Here is a 16885-nt window from a genome sequence, read left to right as displayed (position 1 = left end):
GCCGTGCTCTCCATCTGCCTCGGGGCAGGGTGCTGTAACCAGTTTCTTCACTGGATAAGGGGAGCAGGCCTCTTGACTTCAGAGGACTGCTGTCCGTCGTTTACTGCACGAACGGTAAGTTTCGAGTAATTCTAATGTCTTTAAAGTCTTTAGTTATGATGTTTCTTGTTTTGCAGGGTTCCGGCGATGGCGGATGACGGGCTGAAGTGAGTTGAAGATGGAGCCCGTGTGATGAATAGAAGCGCCTGGAAGCACGTAAGTAAGCGCTTGTTGCCTGCTTCACGATGCGCTCTAACTGTCTTTTTATTTTGCAGGTACAAGTTCGGAGCGGCTGCAGGGTGCCGGAATACCCACTGGGTTAGATGTGGAAAGGAGTAATGGCACGTGAGTATTAAAGTTCCCCAATGTCTTTAAACGCACCTTGTTTTGTCTTTCAGATGCGGGATGCAGCGCCGAAGGCCTCCGAAGCGTGCGAAGAGTTGGTAAGCTTTTGTCTTTCAGATGCCGGAATGCAGTGTGAAGACCTCCGGAGCGCACGAAGAGTAGGTAAGCCTTTGTCTTTCAGATGCCGGAATGCAGCGCGAGGCGTTGGTGACAGCCGATGGACCAGGTAAGTGAAGAGCTGTCACTGAAGACCGTAATGCTAACCTGTTCTTTCTTGTCTTTATAGGTGTTGCTGAAGACTGGATTCAGGATGGTAAGCCTTTTTCCTTAGGCCCAGGATCAGATGCAGAAGACACGATGAGCGTTCTGCTGCAGAGGATGCAGAATAACGCAAAGCAAGATTCAACCATCGGGTGTGGTTTAAATAGCCTCCTGTAGTGCTTAGGTGTCTCCTTCCACAGCCACGCCTAGGTAAGAAAAGAGTTCCTGCTTTCCAGAAGAGTTCCAGTGTTCTGAATCTAGGGAGTGGCTCCTGCCCCACCCAACAGGAAAAGTAGTTCCAAACAGAAGAGGATCAGAGGCTCAACTGGCAGGCAAGTAAGCAGCATGGTCTGCTGCAGGTAAGTCCACCCAAGCATTATGAGCCCGGCGCTTCCAGCGCTGGGACTGGGCATATTTATGAGCCTGGAGCCACTGGCGCCAGGACTGGGTCCAAAAGGTCCCAATTGGGACTGGTTGGCACTCGGAACCTGGGTTGTGGATCTGCTTCCAAGGGAGTTGGGAAAACCCTGACCTTTTGGAAGCAGAGATCATGACAGTACCCCCCTCAAGGCCCCTCCCAAACCAGGCTTCTCCGGGGGTTTTGGCTTGTCAGGAAATGTTCGGTGAAATCTTTTGATTAGGCGAGGAGCGTGGACATATTCAGCAGGTTCCCAGGATCTCTCTTGGGGGCCGTAGCCTTTCCAGTCAATTAGGTAAAATAGTTTAGATTTGGAGATCTTGGAGTCCAGAATGCTTTTGACTTCAAACTCGAGTTCTCCATCAACTAGGATAGGTTTTGGAGATTTAGTTAGTCGGGTTTGAGGTTGCACGGGTTTTAATAGAGAGACGTGGAAGACCGGATGTATCTTTATGTGCGGGGGCAAGTCCAACTTGACCGCTACTGGGTTTACTATGGTAGTGATGGAATAGGGACTAAGGTATCTTGGGTTGAATGTGCGTGGCCCTTTTAGAGGTAGATATTTGGTGGATAACCAGACTTGATCCCCTACTTGATATTGAGGGGCTTCCTTCCGATGTTGATCTGCTCCTTTCTTGTATTGTTCTTTAGCCCTTTGAAGGTGAGAAACAGCTTCCTTAAAAGCTTGGGTGATTGTAGAATGCAGGTAGTCTACTGCTGGTGTTTCAAGATCTTGGAGGGGATCCAACTCCGAGGTTCGAGGGTGACTGCCGTACAAAAGAAAAAACGGGGTTTTCCCAGTTCCCGAATGGACAGAGTTATTGTAGGCATATTCGGCTATCCAAAGGATGTCTTTCCAAGTTTTTTCAGTTTGTTGCAGCATGCAGCGTAAATACTGTTCCAGAGTTTGATTGGTCCTCTCGGTTTGTCCGTCGGTCTGAGGGTGGTGACTGGTCGATAGTCTCACATCAATTTGAGCCGACCGACAGCAACTTCGCCAAAAATGAGAAATAAATTGACTACCTCGATCCGAAATTAGAACCGAAGGAAAACCGTGCAGTCGGACGATGTTTTCGAGAAATTCTCGGGCCAGAGTTGCTGCTGTTGGCAAGCCTTTGAGCGGAATGAAATGCGCCATCTTGGAGAATAAGTCCACGATTACTAGAATCGTATTGTATCCGGAGCATGGAGGTAGATCAGTGATGAAGTTCATAGAAAGCGTATGCCAAGGGCGAGGTGGGATGTCAATAGGGCGTAAGAGGCCTGCTGGTCTTTCCTTTTGACTCTTGTTTTGGGCGCATACTCCACAGGACATTATAAAGTCTCTGATATCTTTTTTCCAAGACGGCCACCAGAAGTAGCGCTTGATCTTTTCTGAGGTCTTGGCCATACCGGGATGTCCTTCCATTAAAGAATCGTGATAACAAGAGATTACTTTTTTCTGTAAATCTGTGCTGGGTAGGTATAATCGTTCTTGGAAATACAATAAGTTGTCCTTTACTGCAAAGTCCTTTCCCTGCAGATGCCAATTCTGTATGTCTGCTGGAGTTACAAGTTGCCTGGCTTTATCCTTAACTTCCTCTATGGATTCTGTGGCGATTACACCCAGAATTCTTTGTTCGGGAATGATTGGTACAGGTTTAGGGTTGATCAAGTGTTCTTCCACTCCCATCCGAGAAAGGGCATCAGCTTTACCGTTCTTTGTACCAGGTCGATAGGTAATTATGAAGTCAAACTCGGCAAAGAATAATGCCCAACGGAGTTGTCTAGAGGATTGGGCTTTTGCGGTTTTCAAATATTGCAGGTTTCGGTGATCCGTAATCACAGTAACGGTGTGTCGGGCCCCCAGCAGATAATGCCGCCAAGCCTTAAAGGCAGACTTGATAGCCAGAAGTTCCTTGTCAGTAATCGTGTAATTGATTTCAGGAGGCGAGAATTTGCGGGACCAAAATGCCACGGGATGCAACTGATTGGTTACCGGGTCCTTTTGTGATAGAACTGCCCCCATGGCAAGGCTTGAAGCATCAGTTTCCACGATGTAGGGGAGTTCGGGGCGAGGGTGTTTTAAGATTGGTGCAGAGATAAATTTAGTCTTCAAATCCTGGAAAGCTTGTTCCGCCTCGGTAGACCATTCAAAACGTTTGTTTTTCTTTAACAAGGCAGTGATGGGCTGGACTATTCGAGAGAATTCGGGGATAAACCTGCGGTAAAAGTTAGCGAAGCCTAACATGCTTTGCACACCTTTTACGGAGGATGGTGATGGCCATTTGAGAACTGCATCGACCTTCTTTGAATCCATACGCACTCCGCCAGGTGATAATATGAATCCCAAGAATTCAACTTCAGTCACGTTGAAAACACATTTTTCCAACTTAGCGAAAAGTTTGTGTTGACGCAATCTTTCGAGGACCATTTTCACGTGTTTCCGATGTTCAGATTCCGATGAAGAATAAACGAGGATGTCGTCAATGTAAACAACAACACACACATCTATGAGCTCTCTGAGGACATCGTTCATAAAATATTGAAAGGCGGCCGGGGCATTGCAAAGTCCGAAGGGCATGACCTGATATTCAAATAGCCCATACTTGGTGCGGAAGGCCGTCTTCCATTCATCGCCCTCTTTTACTCGTACCAAGTGGTAAGCTCCTCTAAGATCCAGCTTTGTATATATGCATGCTTTTCTGACTTGGTCCAGGAGTTCAGGGATCAAAGGTAACGGATATCTATTCTTAACGGTGATCTGGTTCAGGGAGCGATAATCTATACAAGTTCTAAGGTCTCCTTCCTTTTTTGGAACGAAGAACAAAGCTGAAGAAGCAGGGGACTTGGAAGGACGAATAAACCCATTTGCCAGGTATTGATCCAGGTATTGTCGAAGGTGAAGGTTCTCAGGCTCGGTGAGGGCATAAATTCTACTACAAGAAGGAGTAGATCCAGGTATCAGGTCTATCTGGCAGTCATAAGACCTATGAGGAGGTAGAGAGTTAGCCTGATCCTTCCGGAAAACATCTTGGTATTCTAGGTATTCGGGAGGTAACTGGGGAGTCTCTGAAGAAATTGTTGCCAGTGCAACACCAGGTGGAGGGTGCCAAGTAGAGACACATTCTGGAAACTGGACCGTTCTTGCTCGCCAATCGATCAGAGGATTGTGTTTCTCTAACCAAGGTATTCCTAGAATAATCTGAAACTGAGGGGCCTTGATCACATCGAACACGATCTTCTCATGGTGTCCATCTTGACTTACTAGCGTCACCTCTTGAGTGGTATGCGTTACTGGCCCGGAGGCTATCTCCGTACCATCCACCGTAGTAATGACGTCCTTTACAGCCTTGGGACAAAGAGTTAGATTCATCCTCAAAACCATTTCATGATCCACATAATTGCCGATGGCACCGCTGTCGACGTAAGCTTCAATTGCATGTAATCGATCCGGATTATCAGGGCTAATGAGGACCATAGGTATCACGAAATGCGAGGTCACGGAACTGGTTTTCACGCTCGGCAAGAGGACCTCTATTCTTGTCGGGCGAGGTCGTTTCCCTGCTCAGAGTTTGTAACTTTGGTAACTGCAGCTCCTACTGCCTTCTTGGCAGGTTTCACCGGACAGTCTCGAAGAAAGTGCCCTGAGTTTCCGCAATAGAGGCATAATTGCAACTGTTTTCTCCTTTCCCGCTCCTTTTGTGTTAGAGGACCTTTCAGACCCCCTATTTGCATGGGTTCCCCGGAGTCTACTCCTTTGGAAGGAGTTGGCGGTTTGGAAAATACTTGAGCATCAAACTTGGAACGATCGGCCTTCCTGTTCTGCAGTCTGTGATCTATTTGAACGACTAAGTCTATATAGTCCGAACAATCTTGTGGGGGATTCACTACTTGGGCTAACACATCTTTGAGCTCTCCACGTGGACCTCTTTAAAACAGCGTAATCCTTTTGTCCTCAGGCCATTGAGTTTCCACTATCAGTCTGTTGAAAGACGCAATATAAGCCAAAAGGTCTTGATTACCTTGTCGCAACGAAAGAAGCTCATTGTCCAAGGCCTGCCCCTGTGAATGTCTTGCGAACAGTTTTTCCATACTGAGCTGAAAAGCTTGAAAATCATGGAGGACCGGATCATCTTGATTTACTAGAGGGATCGACCAGTCTGCCGCATTGCCACTAAGGTACGAAAGCACGAAAGCTACTTTAGCTTGATCAGTTGGAAAGGCTGCTGGCCGGCATAAGAAATGCAACCGGCACTGATTGATAAATACTGCAAACCTCTTTGGGTCACCAGAAAATCGTTCGGGCGGAGCCAGAGGTACATTCCCAGGTAGGTTGATCTGCACTGGATTCATAGAGGATGTAGAAGGAAGATTTCCCCCAGATGCGGGTAACGGGGTCTGTCCGGCTTGTGACTGTAGCAATTGTCTAGCGAGATCATCTGTTCGCTCCTTGGAAATAATCAGTTCCCTTCTTAGAGCGTTCGTTTCCTGACAGGCTGCATGCACTTCTGCCCTTAGTTCCCCAAGTAACTGGGCTAGCTGGTCGGTATCCGAGGTTTCCATAGCGCCTGGACGGGAGTTTTGTGGTAGGCTTTGCGTTCTGTAACGCTCACCTGATTCCCGTAGAGGCGCCGGTCTTGACTGGGCGTATACCGTATCTTCAAAGGTGATGTGTAACACACGGCTGGCTCTTTGGGCTGGACGTCTGTGCACTGTATGTCTGACTCGAAGGGTAAGATGTCTGCAGATAGAAAATATGGGATTAAGGAACTGGGTTATTGAATGTCTCTCTCTTCTTCCCTTTCTCTTCTCCTGTAGAACCCCAAAGGTTAACGCTCTCACCTTAGGTAAGTGAACGCCGTGCTCTCCATCTGCCTCGGGGCAGGGTGCTGTAACCAGTTTCTTCACTGGATAAGGGGAGCAGGCCTCTTGACTTCAGAGGACTGCTGTCCGTCGTTTACTGCACGAACGGTAAGTTTCGAGTAATTCTAATGTCTTTAAAGTCTTTAGTAATGATGTTTCTTGTTTTGCAGGGTTCCGGCGATGGCGGATGACGGGCTGAAGTGAGTTGAAGATGGAGCCCGTGTGATGAATAGAAGCGCCTGGAAGCACGTAAGTAAGCGCTTGTTGCCTGCTTCACGATGCGCTCTAACTGTCTTTTTATTTTGCAGGTACAAGTTCGGAGCGGCTGCAGGGTACCGGAATACCCACTGGGTTAGATGTGGAAAGGAGTAATGGCACGTGAGTATTAAAGTTCCCCAATGTCTTTAAACGCACCTTCTTTTGTCTTTCAGATGCGGGATGCAGCGCCGAAGGCCTCCGGAGCGTGCGAAGAGTTGGTAAGCTTTTGTCTTTCAGATGCCGGAATGCAGTGTGAAGACCTCCGGAGCGCACGAAGAGTAGGTAAGCCTTTCTCTTTCAGATGCCGGAATGCAGCGCGAGGCGTTGGTGACAGCCGATGGACCAGGTAAGTGAAGAGCTGTCACTGAAGACCGTAATGCTAACCTGTTCTTTCTTGTCTTTATAGGTGTTGCTGAAGACTGGATTCAGGATGGTAAGCCTTTTTCCTTAGGCCCAGGATCAGATGCAGAAGACACGATGAGCGTTCTGCTGCAGAGGATGCAGAATAACGCAAAGCAAGATTCATCCATCGGGTGTGGTTTAAATAGCCTCCTGTAGTGCTTAGGTCTCTCCTTCCACAGCCACGCCTAGGTAAGAAAAGAGTTCCTGCTTTCCAGAAGAGTTCCAGTGTTCTGAATCTAGGGAGTGGCTCCTGCCCCACCCAACAGGAAAAGTAGTTCCAAACAGAAGAGGATCAGAGGCTCAACTGGCAGGCAAGTAAGCAGCATGGTCTGCTGCAGGTAAGTCCACCCAAGCATTATGAGCCCGGCGCTTCCAGCGCTGGGACTGGGCATATTTATGAGCCTGGAGCCACTGGCGCCAGGACTGGGTCCAAAAGGTCCCAATTGGGACTGGTTGGCACTCGGAACCTGGGTTATGGATCTGCTTCCAAGGGAGTTGGGAAAACCCTGACCTTTTGGAAGCAGAGATCATGACAGTCCTCCTCTATATTTGCCCTAAACGTGCCTGATACTGAATCGTACTCAGGAAAGAATTCTTCTATATCTTCCCAATCTACTACTGGCTAAGGTTTTTTGACCTCCCTTTCCAGATATTCAAGATTGCGTGCTCTCTGTCTTCGCTTGCGTTCTACATAGTCATCAAATTCTTTGCACTTCCTCTCTTCTTCTCTGACCCTATCTTCGTCCTCTTTCTTTGCGTATCTACGTTCGTTTGCCCTTTAGATTTCCTCATCCCTTCGTCTCTTTATTCTTTTCTCTCGTATCCTTTGTTCTTCGTCTATCCCTCGCTGTTCCTGTCTGTCCTGCTCATTTGCTGCTCTGTGTTTACGATAGTGTTGCCTTTTTTGCTCTTCGCAATATAACTGTTCTCGTTTCTGCCTATCTTTTTTCCTGATTCTTTCGTCTCTCAATCCTTTTTCCTTTCTCTGTACGTTGTCTAACGTTTCATTTTGTTTCGCGTCATCAATGCCTTTGCCGTCAAGTTTCAATAGAATCTGACCTCCCATCCATTCGTTCTTTGTGAATACTATCTCATTAGTTCTATTCTTGCTTCCTTTCCATCTTTTGCCTTCTCTCTCTACATCGAGAGATGTACTTGCCTGTGTCTGGTCTTTTCTGTCATTCTCGCATCTCTCCTTGTCCCTTGGGACTCTGGAGGTGATATCTCTATCTTTATCTTTATCTGGATTTTCGTCACTACTTTGCGTAGGTGACTCATATGCTGGGTTGCTATACCCTGTGGCTGCTTTAAGCTCTCTTAACGGGTATAACCCTTCGTCCTTACTGTCTTCAGTTTTCGTTTCAGACGGTGGGTGGCGCTGATGGCGTCTCACCCCCCTCTGTGCATACGTTAAGTATCCAGTCTAATGGCGGTTCCTCTTGCTTGTCCTGTTGATACATTTTCCACAACTCTAGACTAGCTAGGTGTTTGTCTAACTTTTTGCCCGTGTATGTGGCATGCAAGTATGTCGTCATGTGTTGCAAGACTGTTTTAGATAACGATCCACCCTGAGGCCAAGGCATAAACATTTTGTTGGCGGTTCCTTTAACCCATTCTGCACTGTACTTTTTCAGCTTAGGTGCATGTTTTGGCAACTGCTTGCACAGGTGTACTAATGGAGTCATGTCTTCCATATTTAAATCTGTTCACTTTCTCTTTATACAACACTTGTTATGTCTTTCGTAATTTAGACAATTCCAACAATATGAGCAAGCACCACTCGTCGCAAGCTCCAATCCTGTTTTTTCCACAAAATTTTATATCTTCTATTTTACTCAATAAACATCAGGTTACCTTCTACAATATGCTAAATATCGAATCGTGCAGTCTTTATGCTAGTTCCTCAAAGGAAAACTTTCCGTCCTATGACGTAACAACAAATAACACATAAGACAGACGTTAACATACTAGACGAACTCCAGCTGGTCACATATACCTCTGCCTCTAATATTACCCTGACATGGAGTTTAAACTTATCCCTTTCACAGGCATCTTTAACCACCGTGGTGACCTATTTGTTCCTCTTCATTCAGGACTCTGGATACAAGTTTCTTCTAGCTGCTATATTAAAGCGTAGGAATAAAGCAAATCTCTTCTCGGGTGTCTCCCACCAGTATCCTCTCTCTTCTCGGGTGTCCCTCCCGGTATCCTCTTTTGCTGCTTTTATTCACCCTTTAAGTCACTATTGCCTTCCCCATATATATATATATATGTCCTATCTCTACTTCTGACTATGTTTTGTTTTCCCGCCTCCCTCCGTGTTACCTTTTCCCTTATTTGTTCTAAGGTATATACTTTTTGCCAAAGCATTTAGTCTTTTTCACTCACCGTTCGCATGTTTCCTCTCTGGATGCTCGGGACACCACCTTCGCCACCACCTTCTCCGGCCGTTCACCTGCTCAGCTGCCCGTAGGAGTGGGAAGGGGTTATGTGGGTAACACGGGTCCCTTCAGACCTCTGTCTGCAGATTCTACTTTTATTCTACCACTGTCTATGGGGAGCTTCACGTCTACTCAGCCGGATGTCAAAGGACTTGTGATATTGCCGAGGACCTAGAGTTACTTCATGTCGATGCGCAATGGGTGTCTTAGTTATTCGATAATCGATAACCATCCGATCTCTGCTACCAAGTGTGCTCTGAGACCCCCAACCTGCCCATAGAGTCAGAGTTTGCCCAGAAGCACTTTAAGACAAGATAGCAGCACCTGTGTGATGGATGGGGGTGCAGATTAAATACTCTAACACCAAATCAATAATGACAACTCAAAGGTTTGGCAAAGGGAGTCAGTTTAATGAAAAGTACAAAAAACGGGGAGTCTCATGAACATCAGCGGATGCGTGATCTTCCTTCTCGCTTCACAACTACAACGAACTTAATAAAAATCATAACATTTATACTGAAAACTTGTCATCATTGACGTGTAACACTTAAAAGTTGGCATACAATTCTATTGGTTCAGGAAAGGTAACTTTACTATAGGTACTTTATCTGTATATTGTAACCGAGTAAGGGGATTGGGTAAACACTGTCACGTGGGGCATCTAAGCCCTACCTTGAAACTAGCTACTGTAGACTTCACTAAGAGTACAACATCGCATTGGTTCTACTAACTATAGGACCCTAGATTAGTTAGTCCCTTGTGATTGTCCCACGCAGAATAATGAGGCCAAGTGCAGGGAGTAAGTCTTTACCCCAGCTTTCCTTCAATTTATGTTACAGCCATTCATCCCCTTAGTGGCCGTGTGTCAATTACAGCCTTGTAGTTTGGCCTTGAGTCTGCCTCTTGGTCTGAGAAAGTTAAGGAGGATGGGTACGATAAGGCTCCATGCGTAGGTGTGAAAGGCTTACTTCTGCTCGCTCGGCTGGTCATGTGGTTCAGACACCGTGAATTTGCCTCTTCTTCGTACAATTTGTGTATTTGACTTTCGTTTCACCCACCGCCTGCCTTCGGCTTCTTATCTTGACCCTTCAGAGCAGTATATTCTGTTCTTTGCTTCAATTAATTGTAGCCACTGGTCGTCCATCTTGACAGATACGACCTTGGTTCTCCAGGCACAATTTGCCACTGCTGAGTTTCGTTTCTGCCGCTGTAGTCTCGATTTCGCAAAATATGAAAGTCTTCTCGTGTGGTCTTTTAGTAACCTTTTGGTTGATTCTGCTTCTTGTGCAAAGTGGAAATGTACTTATATAACATACTTCTTTGAGGTAGATTATGTATAGTGGCGCTTGCCGCACTATCTTTCTACTAAGCATTTCAAGCTGCACGATTTTCTTAGCTTTCTTGTGGTTACAAGCATATGTACACGTGTAAACTTGGTTGAATATCTTCATTTTGCTCATAGCTTACGCTTCTTACATTTGACATCGTCCTTTCACTTTAGGTTCACGATATCCTTGTCACATGGCGTTTGGTCTCTTTATGTCATTCTCTGGTCGTCATTTCTTCTATATGTGAGTCAGTCCAGGTTCTTGTGACGTCACCATTCGTCCTCCATTAAGACCTTTTTTGTTTCTTTCTTAAGGGACTGTATTTAGACAATCTTCATTTCGTTTTATTGGTTGATATGGCTTCCTCCATGGATACCTTACTGTCCATGGTTTCCTTGCTATTGGTACTTCAATAGGTGCTGTTCTTCTGATAGATACTGGACAGAGCCCCACTGTGGCTCTCTGCTGGTTTATTTACTCATCATACATCACATATCTCGGTGTGAATGTTCCTGGTACTTCGAAATGGACAGTTGGAGTGCGGGCTATACTTGGGACTTCCTCTACAAGCAGAAAGAGGTAGAGGGGGGTGAATTCGGTTGCAGTTTGTGCGGTTATCCAAACCATGTAGCCCGATGTAGCTATATGTGATCTGTGAGGGTATACCAACTCCTGAATCCCTTGGATCCTTTACGCAGATGGCCTTCGCTATTGGATCCCAACCCTGGGGGCAGAGAAGAGAGGGAGGATCACCTGGGTGGAAGGTCCTTGGGAACTAGGATGGGGTGCCCTTGGGCGAGACATGGTATCCCCCTTTTTCCATTGAAAGCCAACCCAACCTTTCCCCAACTTTCATAGGTTGTTATAAGCCAGTGCCCCTCATTTCTCCACCATTGACATTTGACTGTACGAAGAAGATGCCTGCTAAGAGCTGTCGGGGTCAGACATGTCCCATTATTTGGGTCAGGCAAGCTGCTGCAGGTTTATAAAATCATCTTGCCAAAACAGCAAAACAGACATCAGCGGCGACAGGAAAAGCAACAAGGAGGTTGAGGCAGGCCGCAGAGAAGCTTTCCTGGAATGAGACGCTGAGACTATGGGGACTGTGGAGAAAATGGGTCCATTGAAGTGTGGTTGAGGAGCTGGACTCACTGGAGCAGAGGGAATGAAGAGAGGTAAGCCGTGAGGAAAGGCTATCCATTTCCCTTATGTCCATGTTGTTCGTTCCCCTAATAATAATTTAGCATTTATATAGCGCTACAAACCCTCAGGTATCTGAGCGCTGCTTATTATTACCCACGGTGTGTGGTGCTCATTTATCGACCTCGGAAGGATGAAAGACTGAGTTTGGTTCTACCGGGATTCGAACCTGCATTAGCAGACTCCGCACTGATGTTAAAGTGAGCGCTCGCTGTGCCACTTGACCCTGTATGGAGAGGCTCACACAGGAGTACCTGAGGGGCAGAAGGTGGAGGCTGGGACTTGAAAATCGGAGACTGTGGGCCTCATTACACGGACGGCGGTAAGGGTTAACGGTCACCGTTAATGGCAACGGTGACCGTTAACCCTTACCGCCGTACTACGAGGTCCCTTTGCGGGTTGGAGGAACTAACGCCTGCTTCTTGCAGGCGTTAAGTACCAACCCGCTAAGGGACCTCGGAGCTAATTACGGCACCGCAAAATTGCGGTGCCGTAATTAGCGCCTTCCCCATTCCCATAGAGCCCTATGGGGCTGAAATGGGAATGGGGAAGGGCAATGGCGGAAAGGGGATTTACCGCCCCTCCAACCTTGGAATGGGGCGGTAAATCCCCTTTCCGCCAAGGCGGTGCCGGTAATTTACCGGCATGGTCCAGGGTGCTAATAGCACCCTGGATTACCGCCTTCCGTGTAATGAGGCCCTGTGTGCTCGACACGTTTTCGAAGGTCTCTGGGCATTGGGCAATCCACTTAAAGCAAAACTAACCAACTTTAAAGACTTAAAACAGAACAAACAAACATCAGGCAATTAAAGAAACATTTAAAGAGGAACAAACAATATTTCTTGAACAAACTCAACAGTTAAAGCAGAACAAACAAACATCAGACATTCAAAGCGGAATGAACAACACCGCTTGAATAGACAAGGGGGGTCATTCCGAGGTTGGAGGTAAGGGATTCCCGGCACCTGTAAGGGCACCGATGGCGGTAATCCCTTACCTCCGTATTCCGAGTTCCCTTTGCGGGTCCCTCTTTACCTCCTGCTTTTAGCAGGAGTAAATTAAGGGACCCGCAAAGTGACCTTGGAGTAAATTACGGCACCGTAATTTACGGTACCGTAATTACCTCCTTCCCCATTCCCATTGAGCCCTATGGGGGCAGAAATGGGGATGGGGAAGGGCTATGGTGAATGGGGAATTACCGGTCCATCCAACCTTGGAATGGACCGGTAATTACTCCATTCACCATGCCGGTATTCCATGGAGTAAATAGCTCCATGGTTGCCAACCATGGAGCTATTTACTCCATGGTGTAGTCCTAACTCGGAATGAGGGCCAATGTAAAACTAAGTTACGAGTGAAAATCACCATTATTGAATACCGAACGAAACTAAGACTTTGCGAACAGCCAAAATCAATAACCTTTTGAAGCTAAAGAGGGAACCGACCCTACATTTAAGAAAACCATTACATGCTGAGTTCCACACTGACTTTAACTCTAACAAACAAGCAATTTACTACCTGCTGTGCTTCAAAATGAACTTACCGCTGAAGAAGAAACAAATAAAACCTGAAACTCAATTTACATTGAACTTTAAACTTAAACACCAGAAAGCAATATTATTTTCAACATTTCTGAAAGCTACAAGCGACCAATAGGAATATTTGAAAAATGGAAACAACACAATGGTGAAAGTTAAAGGGCAGCAAGGAGATTTTCTTTTTGTGTTGTTTAACCAAATTACAGCTTGGAAAAGGGAACCCTGGAGATATGAGACAATTGCTGAAGTAAGAACTGAGTCTCAAGGTTCCCTTGTTTTTTGTGGCTTGGAACTTGGGGAAGGGAACCCTGAGTATTGGTTAAAACCACATCTTGAATTTAAGGAACGTAATTTTTTGGAACTGCTTTACACTTGGGGAGGGGGTCCAAAAGGAAGCTTAGAGCTGGAAGAAGCTCAGACGTGTTGTATTGAACACTGTTTTTGGTAACTGACACAGGGCCGGTCTTACGCCAGATTACACCCCAGGCGAGAAGCATCGTTGGCACCCTCCCACACCCTGACTGGCTCACATCACTCCCAAAGTACAACTCTGTCCTGTGACAAAACCTCTCCTCAATATGAATAAATAATTGCTATATAAATGAAGCCAGTTTAATTACATTGTCATTCATGTACTTACACTAGTGAATTGCTGCGACGCAGCTTCGGGGACCGGCAGCCCCCTCCACTGTCCCCGGCCCTACCCACAGCCCAGGAGAACACAGAGCGCACCGGCGCACCCCAGCCCGCCCACCTGTCACCACTATTAGGGCCCCCCCAGCAGCCAAAGGAGCTGCGAAGATCACTGGCCATCACCAAATAAAAAAAAAAATAAGTATTCCAAATGCGCATGAATCATTTAGCCTCTAAGCAGTGAGTGCCCCCAAACACTTACCGTAACCTGCCCACTCCTCTTTTCTCGTAAAGGAGGGGAGGGGGGTCGACGGCTTCTTCGAGCCTGTCGACGGCACGCCAAGGCCTCAGACGCCCCTGGGCCTGAAGAGCAGGAAGGCAGGGAGGTGTAGGGTGGTCGGCACCCAGCGCTACAACGCCAGCTAGCGCGAGAAGATGCGGATGAGGAACCTGTCCAAGGGCCTGCAGGGACTCAGAAGGTACCTGCCTGCCTCTGTGGCGCAGGCAGGGAAGAGCCTCACCAAAATCGAGACCCTGCAACTCACCATCCGCTACATCTCATCTGTCTGACCTTCTGGGGGTCAGCGAGGAGACCCTGGCCTAGAGCAGGCAGAGCCAGGGGAGAAGGTGCGACATGTTCCCGGCTGGACTCGGGTGCAGCCAGGACAGTGACTTCCCGCCCTGTGCTCAGGTGAGTAGGAGAGACTGGCTGACCTTCTGCCCTGCCAGCCATCCCCTTACTGTGCGGAGAGGCCTGGCTTGTACACCAGCTCGCAGAGCGCACAGCCAGATGCTTGGTTCCCCTCCTCCTGCTCGTAAAGAAATGCAAACTTACACCAGCACCCACAACACCCCGTGGCGTCCGAGGCACAGCCCTGCGCATATCTTTATTGCGGTGAAATTAGTACCTTTCCCATGCAGCACGCTACAGCCCAGCCTCACTTCTCATCTCCAATCTGTGGTGAAATGAGGACTCTGCCCGTGCAGCCAGAGGCCCGCATCCTTGCCCCTCATCCCATCAAAGCACCAGGCCTGGACTAAGACACACTGCAGAGCAGCATGAAATGGAGACATTCACACTGCCGTTCTTCTCTTTTTAGTCTATTATATACCACTAAAGTGACCCGAGACCACAACGCCCAGATTACAATTAGTGAGTGCAATGAGTGCAATGAGCACCCTTGACAATACGACCCTGGCGGAAAGGGTTTTACGCCAGCGTAATGCATGGCGTACCTTTCCGCCTTACTACGAGTTCCCGTAGCGCCATGGTGGTTTTCTCGCCTGGTTTTTCCGGGCGGAAAAATCCATGGCGCTACGGGACCTGTTGTTAATTATGCCACCGTAATTTACGGTGGCGTAATTAACGCCTTCCCCACTCCCATTATACCCTATGGGGCAAAAATGGGAATGGGGAAGGGTAAATGGGGATTGGGGGCTTACCGCCCCGCCAAGGTCGGAATGGGGCGGTAAGTCCGCCAACCCCCATGGCGGAGTTGGCAGCTCTGCGCCATGGACCATGGTGCAAATTGCACCATGGTCCTCCGCCAGGGTCGTAATGAGGGTCTCCTGGTAACCCGTATCCTCGTTTGGAGAATGCGGTGTTACTTGAGCGTGACCTCGGCTGTCCTGGGGCGCCCAAGGCCATAGCTATCTTAACATTAATAGCTTTAAAAAAAAGCCACGCCCCTGGGCTTACGAAATGTCAGTCAGCTGGCCCCCTGATGCACAGGGACGCCTGACAAGCACATTGGCTACGGGGGGTGGGGAGAACAGGAAGCCCCGGTTCCAATGAGATGAAGTTAGCACTGCATAGGGTCCTATACTGTGTTTAGCAAGGTGCAGAAAGCTGCTATTAGTGAGAGTCCATGGTGTGCCCGCGCATTACACCAGCAGTGCACACGACGTATCGGTTACTGCACGAGGAACGTGCCCATTCTCCAAGACAAGGGGCGCCTCTTCTATACTAAGCAGTGCCCTTTTTATCTTGCCAATGCTGGGCCTTGAGTCTTGTGTATTGCGGGATCCACGACACGCAGATGCCCGAATGACAGGATGACAGGATGTCACCAGGACTCTTGGAAAGGGACACTTGCACATCAAAGCAAAAAATATAAAAATATCAAAGGGGTTCTTCCTGAGAGAAAGGATTACAAATGCAACAGGGCGCACCTGGTGCTAATGGGATTATCACCCATTGACTGGCAGGGAACCCGAAGTGCCGGCAAGCTGAAGCGTCTAACCTGCCAATGGGGCCGGAGCAGAGTCAGTGATCTGTCAGAATTAACCTCTCCAGGCACGGGCAATGCAACTGTCAGACAGTCCTCTAATCTCCCCAGGATCAGTGCACCCTGGTTCTTTTACACCAGAAATGCTGGGCAGAAAAAAGCAACGAGGTCAAGGCCTTAAAATGAAAGAATGACACCCATTTTGTAATAACCGGACAGACCGTAGTGCGAGCTTGTAATGCTTCGTCCGCAGTAATGCAGACAGCCCCTCTCTTGAGGTGCAATACACGTTGTCTAGTGCTTAGGTCGCAGATCGTAGAACCAGAAAACCGGGTTTTCCACTTCTCCAAAGTGTGTGATCTGGGACTTATCCCTTTATCTTATGTGTCTTAGGGTCTACATCATTCCAACAAGTGTAAAGTTTAGTAGAGGGCGCTAGAATTAACAGCTCTTCTTTCCGGAATCCATCATAGAATGAATGTAAAAAGGGCCACCGTTGACGATCTTGGTGCTATTATTAAACTTATGTACATGTGGAAAACCTACTATGGGCCAGTCCCTAGGGCGCTTTTCAATGGGATTGCACCATTATGAACTGGGTCCACTGTGCACTTGTGTTTCAGAGTTTCTTTGATTACTACTCCGCACACATTATCGCCTATGACTAACGGCTGGCTGAATTGCAAAGCAATGATTGCAATGGACAGTTTCATTCTGTTGTGCAGGATATCTTGGACGGAATGTGCACGCATCCAGCCGACTTGGACCTGTGGGCGTCCCTGCAGGCATGAGGCCACCTGGCACCTCGGCCCTCTGCTCACCATGACAACATTCACTGTACATAGAGAAAGAGCCTATATTTTATCATTATTTAATGCCTGTGTGTGTATATATATTATAGATTTAAGTGTATATGTATGTATAAAAAGAGAAGCGCTCTTCCAAAGAC

Source organism: Ambystoma mexicanum, chromosome 4p (genome assembly GCF_040938575.1).
Source record: "Ambystoma mexicanum isolate Mex_15411 chromosome 4p, UKY_AmexF1_1, whole genome shotgun sequence".
Taxonomy (NCBI): Eukaryota; Metazoa; Chordata; class Amphibia; order Caudata; family Ambystomatidae; genus Ambystoma; species Ambystoma mexicanum.
The sequence above is the reverse complement of the archived record's forward strand: the minus strand, read 5'-3'. Positions refer to the sequence as shown.